The sequence below is a fragment of the Odocoileus virginianus genome, chromosome 4 (assembly GCF_023699985.2).
Source record: "Odocoileus virginianus isolate 20LAN1187 ecotype Illinois chromosome 4, Ovbor_1.2, whole genome shotgun sequence".
Classification (NCBI taxonomy): Eukaryota; Metazoa; Chordata; class Mammalia; order Artiodactyla; family Cervidae; genus Odocoileus; species Odocoileus virginianus.
Window position 1 is genome coordinate 40455938 of NC_069677.1, and position 14247 is coordinate 40470184.

The window sequence follows — 14247 nt, forward strand, 5'->3', positions numbered from 1 at the left end:
TTTTAAAATAGAATCATCCTTTCAATGTTACAGAAAATATCTGTAATGAACAGAACAGGACAAGTATTATATGCGATTTGGATAGATGGTCTTTTAACTAGAGATACCATCAGTCTTTGGGAAACGCCTTTGCCCAGAGACTTCAACTCTGGTAGTCATAGAAATGAAACTTTGGTGTAAGAAGATTAGAGTTTTCTAACCTGGGGAGGAAAACAAACAAAAACCCAAATGAACAAACAGGAAATAATGAGTCAGTTAGAAGAAGACAGAATACCTTTTAAAGTTAGTAAAGTTAGTATGATTTTAATTATCAGACTATGGCTAACACTATTGGTTGGTTATGCCAAATTACATTCGAACCATTGTTCCCCTGCTTCATCCACTGCAAAGGTCCAAAGTCCTTGATATCTAAACATCCCTTAATGCTAGGGGTAGCTACATGCTGCGGACCACTAGGTCCACAGTGGACATTTGGTAGAGGTCATTGGAAAAGCTTTTATTTCCTTATTAAAAGAGAAAAACTCAATAGGTACAAGCTGTTCCTCAGTCTTCCTGCCCTAAACTAGAATATGTCTCGATCTGCAGAAGCATCCATCTTGTATCAGGCACAAGATAAAGCGTGAAGACAAAATCCTGACTACATTCAGCTAGCCTCTAGACAAAAGGACACAACCACTTTCTTCAAGACTTTTTGCCCTGGAAAAAAAATAAATCCCTATTATTTTATGTCACTGAGCATGAAACTTGCAGCTGAAAGCATTTCTAATTGATACATACTTGCGAACTACTTTTTAAATTGTCAGTTAATTTTGGCCACATAATGTAAGTGAAATTTGGTTTTCAAGATAACCCTGGACAATAAGACTTCTTTCTCCTTCAAAATGTTTAATTATACATTAATAATTATTAACTAAATCTGCTGTTATACTAAAAATGAATAGCTATTATTAGGTATTTATAATTTTGTTACTGACATTTTATTTTTAAAAGAGATTTAGGACAGTTAGTAGAGGTTACTTAACTGGGAGGCTGGATGTATCTAAAAGGCATTAATTGCTTCAGTGATTTTAAATTGCCTTGTGAAGTACACAACAATTAAATGCTCCAATAACTGATTTAATTCAAGTGAATGGCAAAAATTATACATCATAATACAGTATCTATAGCATACTACTAAAAGGTGAAAAAACAATAAAATTAACTCTTTAACTTATGTAGGATTAAAAGACCTCAAATAAAACTTAGGGTTCAGAACAAAATTTAGGTTACCAAGAAAAAGACAGAAGCAGTTCAATGGGGGCAAAATATCAGAAGTATCCCAGTGAGCTCTTGGAGGTCCATTCAAAAATGCTAAGACACTAACAGAAAAATGAACTATGGGTTGATAGGTACTCACTGAATTGCCAGATTGTATTACAGAAATACTTTCTGACACTTGAGTTACTGTTACTGGGAACTTTGGTATATCTGGGAAAACAATACACTTAGGAAAATGATGTTATTAAATCAAAGTAAATTCCATCTGCCTTCCTTCCCATACTAAATTATGAGCCGTGGGATCAGAAGGCTTTCCTTTCTTAGCTGAACCAGAAGAGGGCCTTGAAGCAGTGGCTTGAGCTTGAGGTACCACGCGCACTTGTCCCAGAACTCACCCTCTGCACCTGCCAGCTCAAAGATGACAAATACTTGCATAATTTAAATTTAATAAGTCTGAGTACCGTCTCCCATTGTAACCATTTCACTGAAAATAGAATATTCAAGAGCAGTTAAGTTTTAGTTAAGAGAAAGCCTCAGGTTACATTCACGTACTTTAAGTCTACTTCCAGGTGTTAAGGAAAAAAAAATCATAAATGTGTGTATATATGTATAGTGGGGAATGTTACTTAAAAGTACACCTTGAAGTCAGCAGAGTTCTAGAGACAACGAGAGACCACACAAATTCCAAACTGCTTCAAATTAATAAATTCAAAGTATACACACATGCAAAGTTGCCACTAACAGTAATGTTTATTCATTTAGAAATCTAGGAAAAGGCAGTGATATTTATATTTAGCTCGATATAAGTAACTGTTGTGGGCAGAGGGCTGAATTTAGTGTAAAAAGAGATGTCTAAAAAAATTCATTTTTCTAGTTGTACTTGTTTGTGAAAAACACAAAATGCTTCATTATAGGTTGTCAAAATATAATGAATGTTACTGTTAAACTATATATAAGGCTCTCAAAGTAAATACCAAGGGAAATGAAACTCAGTCTTAATTCTGAAGATAGTACGCATCTGGTGAGGAAGACAGGAGCTCAGCTAATTCTATATAAGACACTGTTCTGAGCTAAAGAGTAATGCCATCAAAACAGGAAGATTAATCAATTCTAAGTCAAACTCTATCTATCAGTATGCTAATAAAGGCATATTAAAAAGCAAACAAAAGACAAGTTAAATATCTGCTATTATTAAATTCACTGCTAAAGAACTATTTACAATTAAATTCTCCAGGTCTTACAATAATAAAAGGAAAATCACATTTGAATTCTTAATTCTCACACTAATCAGATTGTTTCTGGAAGGTCCAGTACAAAAACAATAAATGCCCAATTCCACATGTGCTTAAACACAATCAATCTGACTTTTTTCAAAAAGAATGATTAAAAAAAATGGAGGAGTAAATTCAATTTTCATAGAATGAAATATGATTTTAATAGATAAGCTTCAACAAAGGTATCTTATTGAGGTGTGTGGTGGTGAGCCACAGGCTCCTCTGGTTGTAGAAGGCAGATCTTAAGTATGACTAGCAGGAGAGCCCTTTTCCTTACCTGTAATTCCTTGTCTCTGGGATGAATTTAGAAATGGGGGCACATGAAGTTGTAGGTAAATCTTTGCAGCCCAAACAGTCGGAATCAAATCGGGCTCAAATAACACTTTTGTGAAGGCTAAACAGCACAAAGACATTCTCAGAAGGCCTAATGGAGAGTAATTATTCTGTGAGGGCAACTGACTTCTTCATCAAAGTGCAAGATGTCTCAACACATACATTAAAGAAGTCCTGGTCCCAAGTTCTTGAAATAGTAAGTAGTTATAGGGCAACTTCTTTCTGCTGGGCGTGATGTTGGTGCTAAGAGCAAAAGATAGGAAAGGAGCATAGAGTCTCCAGGAGCCAATACTTGTTACTTAAAACACAGTTAACCAAACTTCAAGGACTAAATGCTGCCATTAACCATAAGACTGAAAATAAAACATAAACAAATCTTTTTCCTCTGTATGACAATCTTGATCCTCAAAGCAGTATCTAACTTTAGAAGATGGCTTTTAAAGGTGGCAGGGGCAGGAAGCGAGGGGTATCTTGCTTTAGTGTCCAGTTCACATACTTCTGTTATGAAGGGGGAAAACATTAGTTTCTACTTTTTAATATTATATCCAAATAATACTAAGTTTCATGTGTAAGTATATACCTGCAGTAGTCTTTCCACTTTGCTTCAATAACCCATGATTATTCAAAATGTAATGAATTCATGTCTATCTAGCTTCAGTTAAAATGATAATGCAGGAAAGTACTGTCTCCTACAATGGGTATAGGCCTCTAGAAATTAATAACTGGGGGGAAAAAAAAGGTCATGAAATCACTTACAGGCATTCAACCAAAAAAGGGATCAAATCTCTTTTTTCTCTTGCTAAGGGTATGTGTCTCATACAGTTTTCCTCATATCTATCCTACCTTGTCCTCTATGCCACCTATCTATCCCTGTCCCACATCAAAACCATTTGATCTTGAACCTTTAAATCTTATTCTTTTGTGCTGCATGCAACAGTGAATCCTCCTGTTAGAGAGAAATCCATGCTACTCAATTATTTTTACTCAATAGGCTTAGAGTTAGAATGTTACATTAAAAAAAAGTCCAGTATATATTGTAATTTGAAATTAACCAGGTCTTTCAACTAAAGGACACTAATCCCATGAGCATCTTCCACTTGAGAGACATTCTGCTGATTTTTTTCATTTCTCATCCTATACATACTCTGATAGCCATACGCAAATAGTAAAAATAAAGAGCAGAATAATGTGCTTTTAAACCAAGTAATGCTTCACAGAAAACTATAAACTGTCATATGAGGAACTTCTCACCAGTAACATTTAAGAATTCTGAGATTTAATGTGAATACCAATTTAAAATGTGTCAAGAGTTCAAGGTAACAAATACTCAAGTGCCACATACTGCCAATGATTTTCTTCCTTATAAAAACATGGTTTTCTTATTCTCAAATGATACAGAAACCCAATCTCTTGCATTGACACAATAAAAAAGATCCATATCTTGGGAAAAGGTGAAAAATTCTGTTCTTTAATACCAAAGACTCATTCATTCATAATGAGAATTCCTTTTGATGCTTCAAAGCATCAAGACACATAAATAGTTGGGATTCAAAGTACATCTGAATTTCAACTGTTTTGGTATGTATTTTCTATCTTATTTACTTGATTACTAACTGACTCCCAACCAAACCCTGTCAAAAAGATCTTTTGATAAAGACCCTGAAAGAACTTCAGTGCCAGTATTATTCTTAATTATTATTATTATATGGTAGAAAACCCAGTAGACAGCAAGTATTCAGTTTCACAAAATGAATCAGTAGCAGAGCCTGAGACAGAAACTGAGACTCTGATTCAGGACGATCTACTTAATCAGAAAAAACAAGGGCAAACACAATCTTTTCCAAGCCTAACTACACCCTAGTACCCATTTCTCCACCGAAAATCATTTTCACGGGTCATATCAGCTATATGTAGATTCACAGACTCTCTGGTGAGGTAGCAAAGATAAAATACGTTCTTAAGCATGGTTGCGAAGTTTAGTGGCTACTGTTGCCTTTTCTTCCTTCTAAGCTCTTTGTTGCTTCTAATACTTACTTGTTCTACTTCAGTACAATCTAAAAAGACACTGTTTTTCTAAGATGTGCCCCCTATATATTTCTCTAATGTGTGAGAGTATGGGAGGGGCTTTTGGAGTATATACATTGATAAGTCACTGAGGCTCATCAGTGGTAGCACTCAGTAGGACTGAACTTTAAGCTATGAATTCTGTCCAGCCATTTCTTTTCAGAAGAGAATTCTGTGTGTGTTAGAGAAATAAAATCCAAAAATCATGAGTGAATCAGCAAACCATGGAAACAAAAAAATAGAACGCAATCACTCCATTTTACTGACCCTAGTTAAAAAAAAACAACAAACAAACCCAAATTAAAGTATTCAGGCAGACTCAAATATACAACTGTCACAAAGAAAGCATTTCAGGGAAAAATGTGTTGCAATATGCTACTATGATTAAAAGCTATGTAATCTGGGGGAACCTCTTTAACAAAAAGAAAAAGAAAATGAACTGGGCAAATAGCTTTTTACCACCTTTAAAAAAAAAAGGGGGCTGTAATTCTGTCATAGTTACACAAAGGTAGATGGGATTTTCATCTTTATCTAGAATTAACATATTTCCATCTACAGGTATTTAATTATAGTCAAACCACACATGGTTTCGTACTGAGAATAAACTATTATTTTATGATACCATTACGATGTGTTAAGTCTGAACCCATCATAATGCATACTAAGGGAAATCACTTAGCACATGATCTCTAAACAGGAAAGATCCTTGCACAGCTCTTCTGGTACTTTTGTTTTTTAAAATGTACAAATCCTACTAGACACAAATGAGAGAATAAGGGGCAGCAGTGAAGTACAACATACGTTCCCACTGTAGGCTGAGTCCTGGTCTTTGTTCCGATATGCTAGAGCCACTGGCAGGGAAACCTAAGTATCCCTCTATTATAAAAAGCATTTTTACATGATTGCTGGCAAAAGTTATACTTCTGATAGGTTCAGTCATCTTGATTATTCCTGACTGCATTTGCTTATTTAATAGAGATCTCGCAATTCTAGAAACCTGCAGTATAACCACCGAAAACGGGTCCGTAGCAGGACAATCTGATAAAACAACATAAAGGGTACATAGTCAGGAAGACTGCAAAGTTATTTGACCGGCGAAACAGTTCCGAAGTAATTCTCTATCAATGACAAAATTTTCTGTATTTTACCAGCTACGCACCTACCCAAATATCATCCACCTTGTCCTCAATTAGCAGGGTTTCCTCAATTTAAAATCTCCCAGAACAGTTTAATGGTACAACTCAAATCAAAAACTAACCACGCCCTTAATGCCCTGAGTCAAGCCACCTTTTGCTGCCTTATCCCCCCTTAAACTCTCCAAAAACGTACATCTTTCACCTAAAAGGGTTTGCACCAGTTCGCTAACCTTAGTCACAGACTCTTTTTAGCTGTGCCTTGATAAAATTCCTATTGGAAGACGCTTTCTCCTGGGCAGAGCAGATACCCAGGAGAGGCACCCACGCTTACCTCCCACACACCTGCAACCCCTGGCGGGATGCTGGACCTGAGGCTTCGAAGGACTGCGCTCCGCTCCTGTTCCTGCTCTCTCTCCCGGGAAACTACAGTCCAGGCTGCGCCTACGGCTGCTACAGAGACCCAAGCTCCGCCTCCCCTCCTCTAGTTGGCGAATTCAGCAGCTGTTGCTCCTCCCCCTGCTGTTCCGGGTGCTGTCCGGGCTGGAGGCAGCGGGAAGCTGTTGCCCGGGTACCTACGCGTTCCCTCACACTCCTGCAGCTTCTCTGCCGCTTCCCTTCCCTGGTGACCCCCTCTCCCCTCATGCAGTAGCCTGACACTTGGAGCAGCTCCCCGCCCCATCAGGGCACATCCGCGAGTAGCCTAGCCTCAAGCTCTCCCTGCCCGACCCGCAGGTCTGAACGCTCGGTGCCCGGCCGCTTTCGGGGAAACTGATTCTTCGGGCAGAGCGCATCCCCACATCTCTCTCTCCCTCCACCCTGGCGATTCCCCAGCGACTTCCCCGCCACCCGCGAGGCTCGGCCGCCCCACGTTAGCCACTTGAAGCTCTTCCCCCGCCCCCATTCCCTCCTCGCCTCCCGCTAGCCCGCCCCCACAATGGGTGAGCCGCCTGCCGGGCCGACCCTGCATCCTGATTGGCGCAGGTGAGAGCTGACCCCTCCCTTCCTCTTCTTTCCGTGCACTCTCTCTCTTCTTCTCACCTCCTCCCGCAAAGGCAGGGACTCTCCCCCTATTGGCTAAAAGTGTCCCCACCCATCGTCTTCTGTTGCACCGCATAGCCTGACGGGAATTGTAGTCCTGGGTATGCAGGAATTGCCGACGATGCTGGCGACCAGGACTACGAATCCCCATAGGCCCCTGCGCGACTCCGGCTGGGCAGGATTCCGGACAACGCCTGGTTCCTCTCGGGTCCTTCCGGCGTCGCCGGAGTGAATTGATCCGGGAGTTGAAGAGGGCTTCAAAGGTGGGAAGTGAAGTCAGTACCTCAGTAACCGGTAAGGTGTGGCTGTTCTGTCCCAGTCCCCGTGGTCCCGCGTGGAGCTGAAGAGGTCTGGGGTCACATGGGGGCCGTGGCTAAGGCACTAGGGCTTGGTTCTGGCAGGCGGAGCGGACGGGGCTGGGAACGGGGCCCTATGGGCGTAAGTGAGGTTACCTTACGCGAGTGGCGTAAAGCGGGTTTGTAAATGCCGCCTGCCCTGCTCGGGCCTGAACGCCTTCAGGAAGTCTCCTGTAGGTGGGGGCGGGAGGGGAAGGGCGAGGTTGGCCTGTGCTGCCCCCGGAGTAGGAAGAGGCGGATGTGCCTGGGGTGGGGTCCTCTGAAGGTGTGGCTTGGGGCGGGGAGATGAGACTGCTGTTTTCCCCCAGCTTTAGAAGTAGGATAGGGAAGGAGTGGAGGAAGGAAGGGGCACTTGGAGTCGACTCTTGAGGTGACTCGGGTTATGCCCTTTGAGAGAAGAGAACTGTGGAAGGAACAGACAAAATGTTGACAGAGATCTACGGATTCAGTTCCAGTTTCGTGATGTGGTCCCTCTAAGGAGGTAATTTTGCCGTGAATAGGCAAGTTTAACTTTATAAAAATGTAATTCCTAATATGTATTTACACTTTTGCTGTTTCAAGTTTTCCTAGTGGGATGTTAATGAGGAAACTGAGGGGGTAAATGATGTGCACAAGGTCACACGCGTAGGGACAGATCTTCTGACTCTAATCCATTTGTAATCCAGCTTCTAAATCTGAGCTGCCGCACCAGAAAGAAAGAGTGGGGAGGTTGATTGTGTTTTTTGAAGAGGAAGTTGCAAAGTAATGCATTTTAGGTATTTCTAAGAAGCCGTCTGTGAATTCCTCAATAAAAGAAGCACTCACTCTAATCTGTTGTTGGAAAAATAAGAATCAATTTCAATTTACCTATTTTTTCCTTATATTAGAGGTATATTAAGTGATGAATGGTGCTACCGTTTTAAAGGGTAGTTAATGGGACAGGAGAAAGGTAACAATATGGCTCGTCTTTACTCATGAAAGATACTCCTTTCCCTTTCTACTTTAGGACAGTATTATTATTATTCTTAACTGAGAACAATGGGATTGGGATTCTTCCACGAAACTTATTTTACACTTTTTCAAATAATACAGCAGGAAGAGACAGTTTAGTGTGCTCATGACTAGAAAAGAAGATACGCTGCATTTTTTGGAAGTAACATGACATTTTTGTTTTTGTTTTTACTTCCCCTCATTTTCTTTTCGTGTGTATGTGTGTAAATAATAACCTCAAGCTTTTGTACGTTTTATTTTTCTTACCATCTATGAGTTTTAACTCATCCTTGTTTTATGTTAAAGAATGGAAAAATAGTACATTTATGTTTTGTATTGAGCAGAAAGTAGTGTGCTTGTTCCAGTCTTATCCATTGTTGTGACCAAATATAATTAGTGCATAAATATTAGACAGTTCTTTAGTAGACTTTTAGTAGTACATTCATTGACATTTGTTCCTGATAAGTTTATAAGAATCAGGTATCTGCTGATCTCAGGTAATCTGTCATGGCTTACTGTTGTATGCATTGACCATTGAAATATGGCACGTTTGAATGTACTCTGCAATTATTAAAATTACCCACAATATGTCTAACTTTTGAATGCAAAAACACTTCCTAGGATCAGGAGTACTATTACATTCCTTTTAAAATAAAAGAGAGGTGGAATACTATAGAATGAAGTAAAATCAAGAATAGGTAGCACCATGAGTAAGAAATGCAGTACATAAGGAAGGAAGACCTAACTAAGCAAGTGGAAAATTATGTGAAGATAACTGACTCAGTGCTGTGTTAGACGGGTGCGGTAGTTTAAGTAAACCATAAACTGATCATGAGTCAGTGATAGTAAAGAAAGAATGTTAATATATTTTCTGTATGGCCACATACAGGCATTTGGTTTGTTGGAGGAAGTGAGAAATGAGTTCTAATTTTTGGCATGCATTTGGGAGGTTGTGGAATGAACTTTTGAACCAAAAGTCAGCAAAATTTGGGAATTAGTAAAATTAATATAACACACTTGTCTAGTGCATGCTAATTTTTGTCCTTGGTTAGATTCTACCACTAACTTTTCTTCATCTCTGAGTGTCATCGTAGTTTTGGTATTTTGTCTGGTCAGTAACAGAATGGTAGGATAATGTTTTTTTTTGTATTTATCATCTTTCAGTCATGCTGGAGTACTGTGGTGGTGTAACTGAGTACCTGTTTACAAAGAGAATAAAGAAAGAAGTTCAGATTGGTTTTAAGTGCAAGATTCTGTAACTAGTAACTGGCGGGATCAAGGCATAATCCAGGTCTTTTTAACTATAGATCTTTTTATTACTTTGAGATAAAGACTCAGTTTCCTTATTTATTTTTACATGAGAAAAAGACTTAAAATACCCTAAATATTCAGGTACTATTACCCTGTTACTCTGTTCAATGCTAACAGTTTCTCCTTTGTTTCCTGTGTAGCTCTCCAGCCTTATCCCCCAGCCTGTCTTGCTTACTGTGCCTTTCACTTAACACCTGCATAAGCTTTTTCCTGACTTGGCGGCACTTATACCTGTTTCCTCCTCCTGCCTGGACTGCTTCACCTCCCCTTCCCAAGTCTGGCTCTTTTCCACCCCATGGACTGTAGCCCACCACGCTCCTCTGTCCATGGAGTTCTCCAGGCAAGAATACTGGAATGGGTAGCCCTTCCCTTCTCCAGGGGATCTTCCCGTCCTAGGGATTGAACCCCGGTCTCCTGCTTGCCTTGCAGGCAGACTCTACTGTCTGAGCTACCAGGGAGGCCTCAGGTCTGGCCAACTCCTAGTTAAATTTTCAAGTCTCAGTTTAGGTGTCATTTCTCAGGGGAATGTTCCCTGACCTTTGACTCCTCCTTCCCCAAACTAAGTTCCTACTATATATTCACCATGCTCTGTACTTCTTTGTAGCATCATCACAATAGGAACTTAATTATTTCTGTGTTTATTTGATAAGTGTCTGTCTCCCTCACTAAACAGTAAGCTTCCTGAGCAGGGCTCTTATTTGTCATGTGCCTTTTACCTCATTACTTATACAGTGCCCGGCACAAAGTTAAGTAGTAAGTAATTATTTGCTGAATGTATGAATAAATGTAAGTGCTTTCATGCACAGTGCGTCCAGCACTCTGCAAGGGGCAGAAATACAAAAATGAGTAAAAGAGATTTGTTTCCTACCTTTGGATAAAAAGAGGTTATTGACAGAAGTTGGATACAAATTGTAGAAAGATGTTTGTTCTTTCTTGGAGGTCTGTAAAATCAGGGTAGTTTTCTGTGTGGAAATGGCAAAGGAATCATTTTCTATTACAGCAAAATTTCTGTATAACAGTGTTTTGGAGATCTTATCATTGTCCTGCTCTTGCAAGCAACATTCATTATAATGAAATACAGATATGCAAGAAACTAACTTTCTGTGAATTCTGTTCTTCCTGTTAACTCGTCTGTCCTCAACAAAATTCATGATTTTCCCTTTTCCTTGTTGTTTTGTTTTTTGACACAGTAATCTTCCTTTGAATTTTACCTTTAATATAACTTGCCTTAGACAAGGTGACTGTAAAACTGAGTGGTGTTTATTTCAAAGGAGCTTATAGTTTAAGCTTCATGAAAATTGTCACATTTCAGTGGGTTTTAAGGTAATATCTTATTTGCATTAAACCTTTGTACTTAACGAGAGTAAAAATATTATTTTCAAAGCAAAAACATGAAGACTAAATTCAGAAATAAATTGTGTTAGGTTTTGGTTCTGAAAACAAATTCTTTGATCCTTCAGAGTACTATAATAATGGTATAGAATAAATTCAGCAGCTCAGAGTTGCTGTAGCCTTGCATGCCTTCATGAATTTACCAGTTCACTCTCCCACAAAATATTGTCAAAAAGTGCTTGCTCACATTTGGCCCAGTTTTTATTATTAATACAAGTCTCTGATAAATCCTAAACTTAGATTTTTAAGTAAGTCCCTATGTTACTTGAATCAAGGATAATAAAATTCATATTGACCTAGCATACCAATATGTGAAGGATAAAACTGAGGTACTGCTTCTTATATCTTGTTCAGTTATTAAGGTTGTTATGATTGGTAACATGTGCCAACAATTTTAAGCTAATTCCATGATAAACAATTTTTTCTCCACAATATAAACTGCAGAAGTGATTTAGAAGTTAAATAGTGCGATTGACGGTGTATATTGCTGCATTTGAAATGTTATAGAAAGTTGCAGTCTTATTAGAGATTCATATTTTAGCAGTACAAGCACGCGCGCGCACACACGATGTAAAAAGTGAAAGCATCTTTATTGTAGCAGTTAGAAATAATTTATTGGCAGAAAGGTAAACTGTGTAATTTGGTGGTCCGTTTTTGTTTGTATGTAGAATTTAGTTTTCTCATTTTAGCTACACAATTAATTGCATCTTGGATACAATGTAATATTATAATAATATTTTTCAAGGTCATGCTTATGTTTTTTGGTGTGCATAATCTTTTTTTTTAACCACTTAAAAAGTGAGATGAGTCTTCAAACTCAGTGTCACTCTACAGTTGTCTAGAATCAGGTGTTGCTATTTTAAAAAAAAAGATTTTTCTTTTTCATCAGCTGGCTTATGAATTATTGGGTAACAGCAGTGGAACATATTAAGTAGTAGTCATTACTGTTTACTCAGGCCAGTTCTTTGGAAATAAGTTTACCAGAAAAAGGTAGATTGTATAATAATGATACTATGATTTATTCATTTATCATATATTTGTTAAATATATATTGTGTGTAAAATTGCCTTAAATCTTTGTACCAACCCTGTGATGTAGAGGTACTGTTATCCCCAATTTAAGAAAACTAAAGTATAGGGAGGTTAAGTAACTTTCGCAAGGTTACACAACCACTTAATTGCTTGGAATTAGGATTTAAATCCATGCTGGTCAAGTTAAGGCACTGCATTTTTAATCATGGCAGTAAAAATGATGTTAGTTTTTGAGCATCGATGGAGGGCTCAACTTAGACTAGAGTTCCAGTTACAAAAAGTTGTGTCTTAGATACTAAAGTCAAGGTGTCAGGCAAAAATTACTTATCTTAAAATTTACTCTAAAAGGAACACTTTGAAAGTTACCACATTGGAAACTGACATAGCATTAATAAACATCATTTTCCTATTGCATTGGGATAGAATTACTTTTCCTTTGAGTGCTGGGTCAAGTATTTAACTTGCTATTTAGAGATCTTTCTGGAAAGGAAATATGTACATTATACTATGAGAATCACAGTGTGATGAGCCTCTCATTTGGGGGACAGCTGTGGCCCTCAGTCCAGTAGTGGGTAGCAGATCCATGTCTTTATCGCTTTCATTCAGGGCCTTATATTTGTGGAATGGAATTACAATCACCCACGATTTCAATAGTTATTTTTCTTTTTGTTTTCTTCAAAAATGAAAAATGTTAAACGTGCACGTTGAATTTGCGTAGGTATGTATAGTGTGACACAGGTATGCTCCCTGGAGTTATGTGAAGTGGCAGCTTGACATGTATTTCTTTATTGTCTCTCTTCCCTACAAGACTGCACACCCTCAAGGGCATCGACTATATCTAGCTTTTCATTGTCGCATCTCCAACACTGCTGCTGATTTAGACTGACTGTGCAGAGTACCAAGCTAGGTACTAGGAAATAGAGAAAGGAATAAAACTTCTCTACATGTTTATAATTTAGTGGATAGTAGGGGGGTGGAAAGACCATTATATGGACATTTGGTCTTTCCAATATATTAAGTACTTGACCATGCATCAATTCATTTGATAATTTCGCATCAGAGCCAACAGGAAAGGGGAAAAAATGACAGTTTCTCTGAGTTGCCTTCTGGTCCCTGGCACTGAAATATGCCTTTCTGCCTTATTCAGCCATCCTGTCTTCAGGATGAACTGGAAATCTAATGGAGTTTGGAGTCCAGGCAGGACAAAACCCTCAGGTGTTAAACCCTTGCTGCCTTCTTCATTATGTTGCTGGAACCAGAGGCCTTTGGGAATGGTAAATGAGTCACACCTAGCCTCCAGAGTGCCAGTGCTCCCTATTACAGTTCACATTGTTACAGGGCTGTCTAATTTAATTCCAAAGGATTTCGAATAATGCTGTGGCCTTTTATTCAGGAGTAGACACTTGCAGATGCCTTTATCCATAATAAAATTGGCATTCTGACAGTATTGTCAAAACTTGAGAGGTTTCTGAGGTCCTCCCTTAATTTTGGTGTTCTTCCTTGAAAAATGAATTACAGTTTTATAAGTGAAGGTCATGGGAGGAATTGTATATATGATACAAACAGATAACATTCTGTCTCCTTCATTTCTTCTTGTGACTAATAGCATTTTTATTTGAGATCACTTGGAGCTAAAGGTGAAGTTAAATGTCATTATCATGATAGAATCTTGTCCTTATTCTCACTTACTGTTAAACAAATGAGTCAGAGTCCATTTATTAGGTTGGTGCAAAAGTAATTGCAGTTTCATCTGTGAATTTTAAATCATAACTTGGCTAAAATACATCTTTATTAATCAAAATAGGAACCATTACAGTCAACACATTTTTGCCAATGAGAAATAAGTTTGTTTATTCCTGTAGTGTAAAATCCATGCTTTGGGATTTGACAAACTCTTGGAAAGCATTTTCTGCATCCTGTTGGTTATGGAAGCATTTTCTCTGCAAAAAGTTGGTGAGATGCTTGAAGAAGTGGTAGTTGGTTGATGAGAGGTCAGGTGAACTTGGCGAATGAGGTAAGGCCCAATTCATTCAACTTTTGAAGTGTTAGTTGTGCACGTGTGGTCAGACGTTGTCCTGGGTAAGAA

At 38.6% G+C, this 14247-nt stretch overlaps 2 protein-coding genes across 6 annotated transcripts in view; one reads left to right on the top strand and one right to left on the bottom strand.

Moving 5' to 3' along the window:
- SERPINI1 (serpin family I member 1) overlaps positions 1 to 6643 on the bottom strand; it is a 74452-nt gene extending 67809 nt beyond the window's left edge. The window contains exon 1 of one of the 2 annotated variants that reach the window (XM_020878623.2): positions 6407 to 6643. The gene's annotated coding sequence lies outside the window, so the exon portion shown is untranslated. Of the gene's footprint in view, positions 1 to 6395 lie in introns of both variants that reach the window. The other variant, XM_020878622.2, reaches the window with a different exon arrangement.
- Positions 6644 to 7273: 630 nt separating this feature from the next.
- PDCD10 (programmed cell death 10) overlaps positions 7274 to 14247 on the top strand; it is a 43338-nt gene continuing 36364 nt past the window's right edge. For 3 of the 4 annotated variants that reach the window (XM_020878613.2, XM_020878612.2, XM_020878616.2), the window contains exon 1: positions 7274 to 7396. The gene's annotated coding sequence lies outside the window, so the exon portion shown is untranslated. Of the gene's footprint in view, positions 7397 to 7750; positions 7940 to 14247 lie in introns of those variants that run through there. The other variant, XM_020878615.2, reaches the window with a different exon arrangement.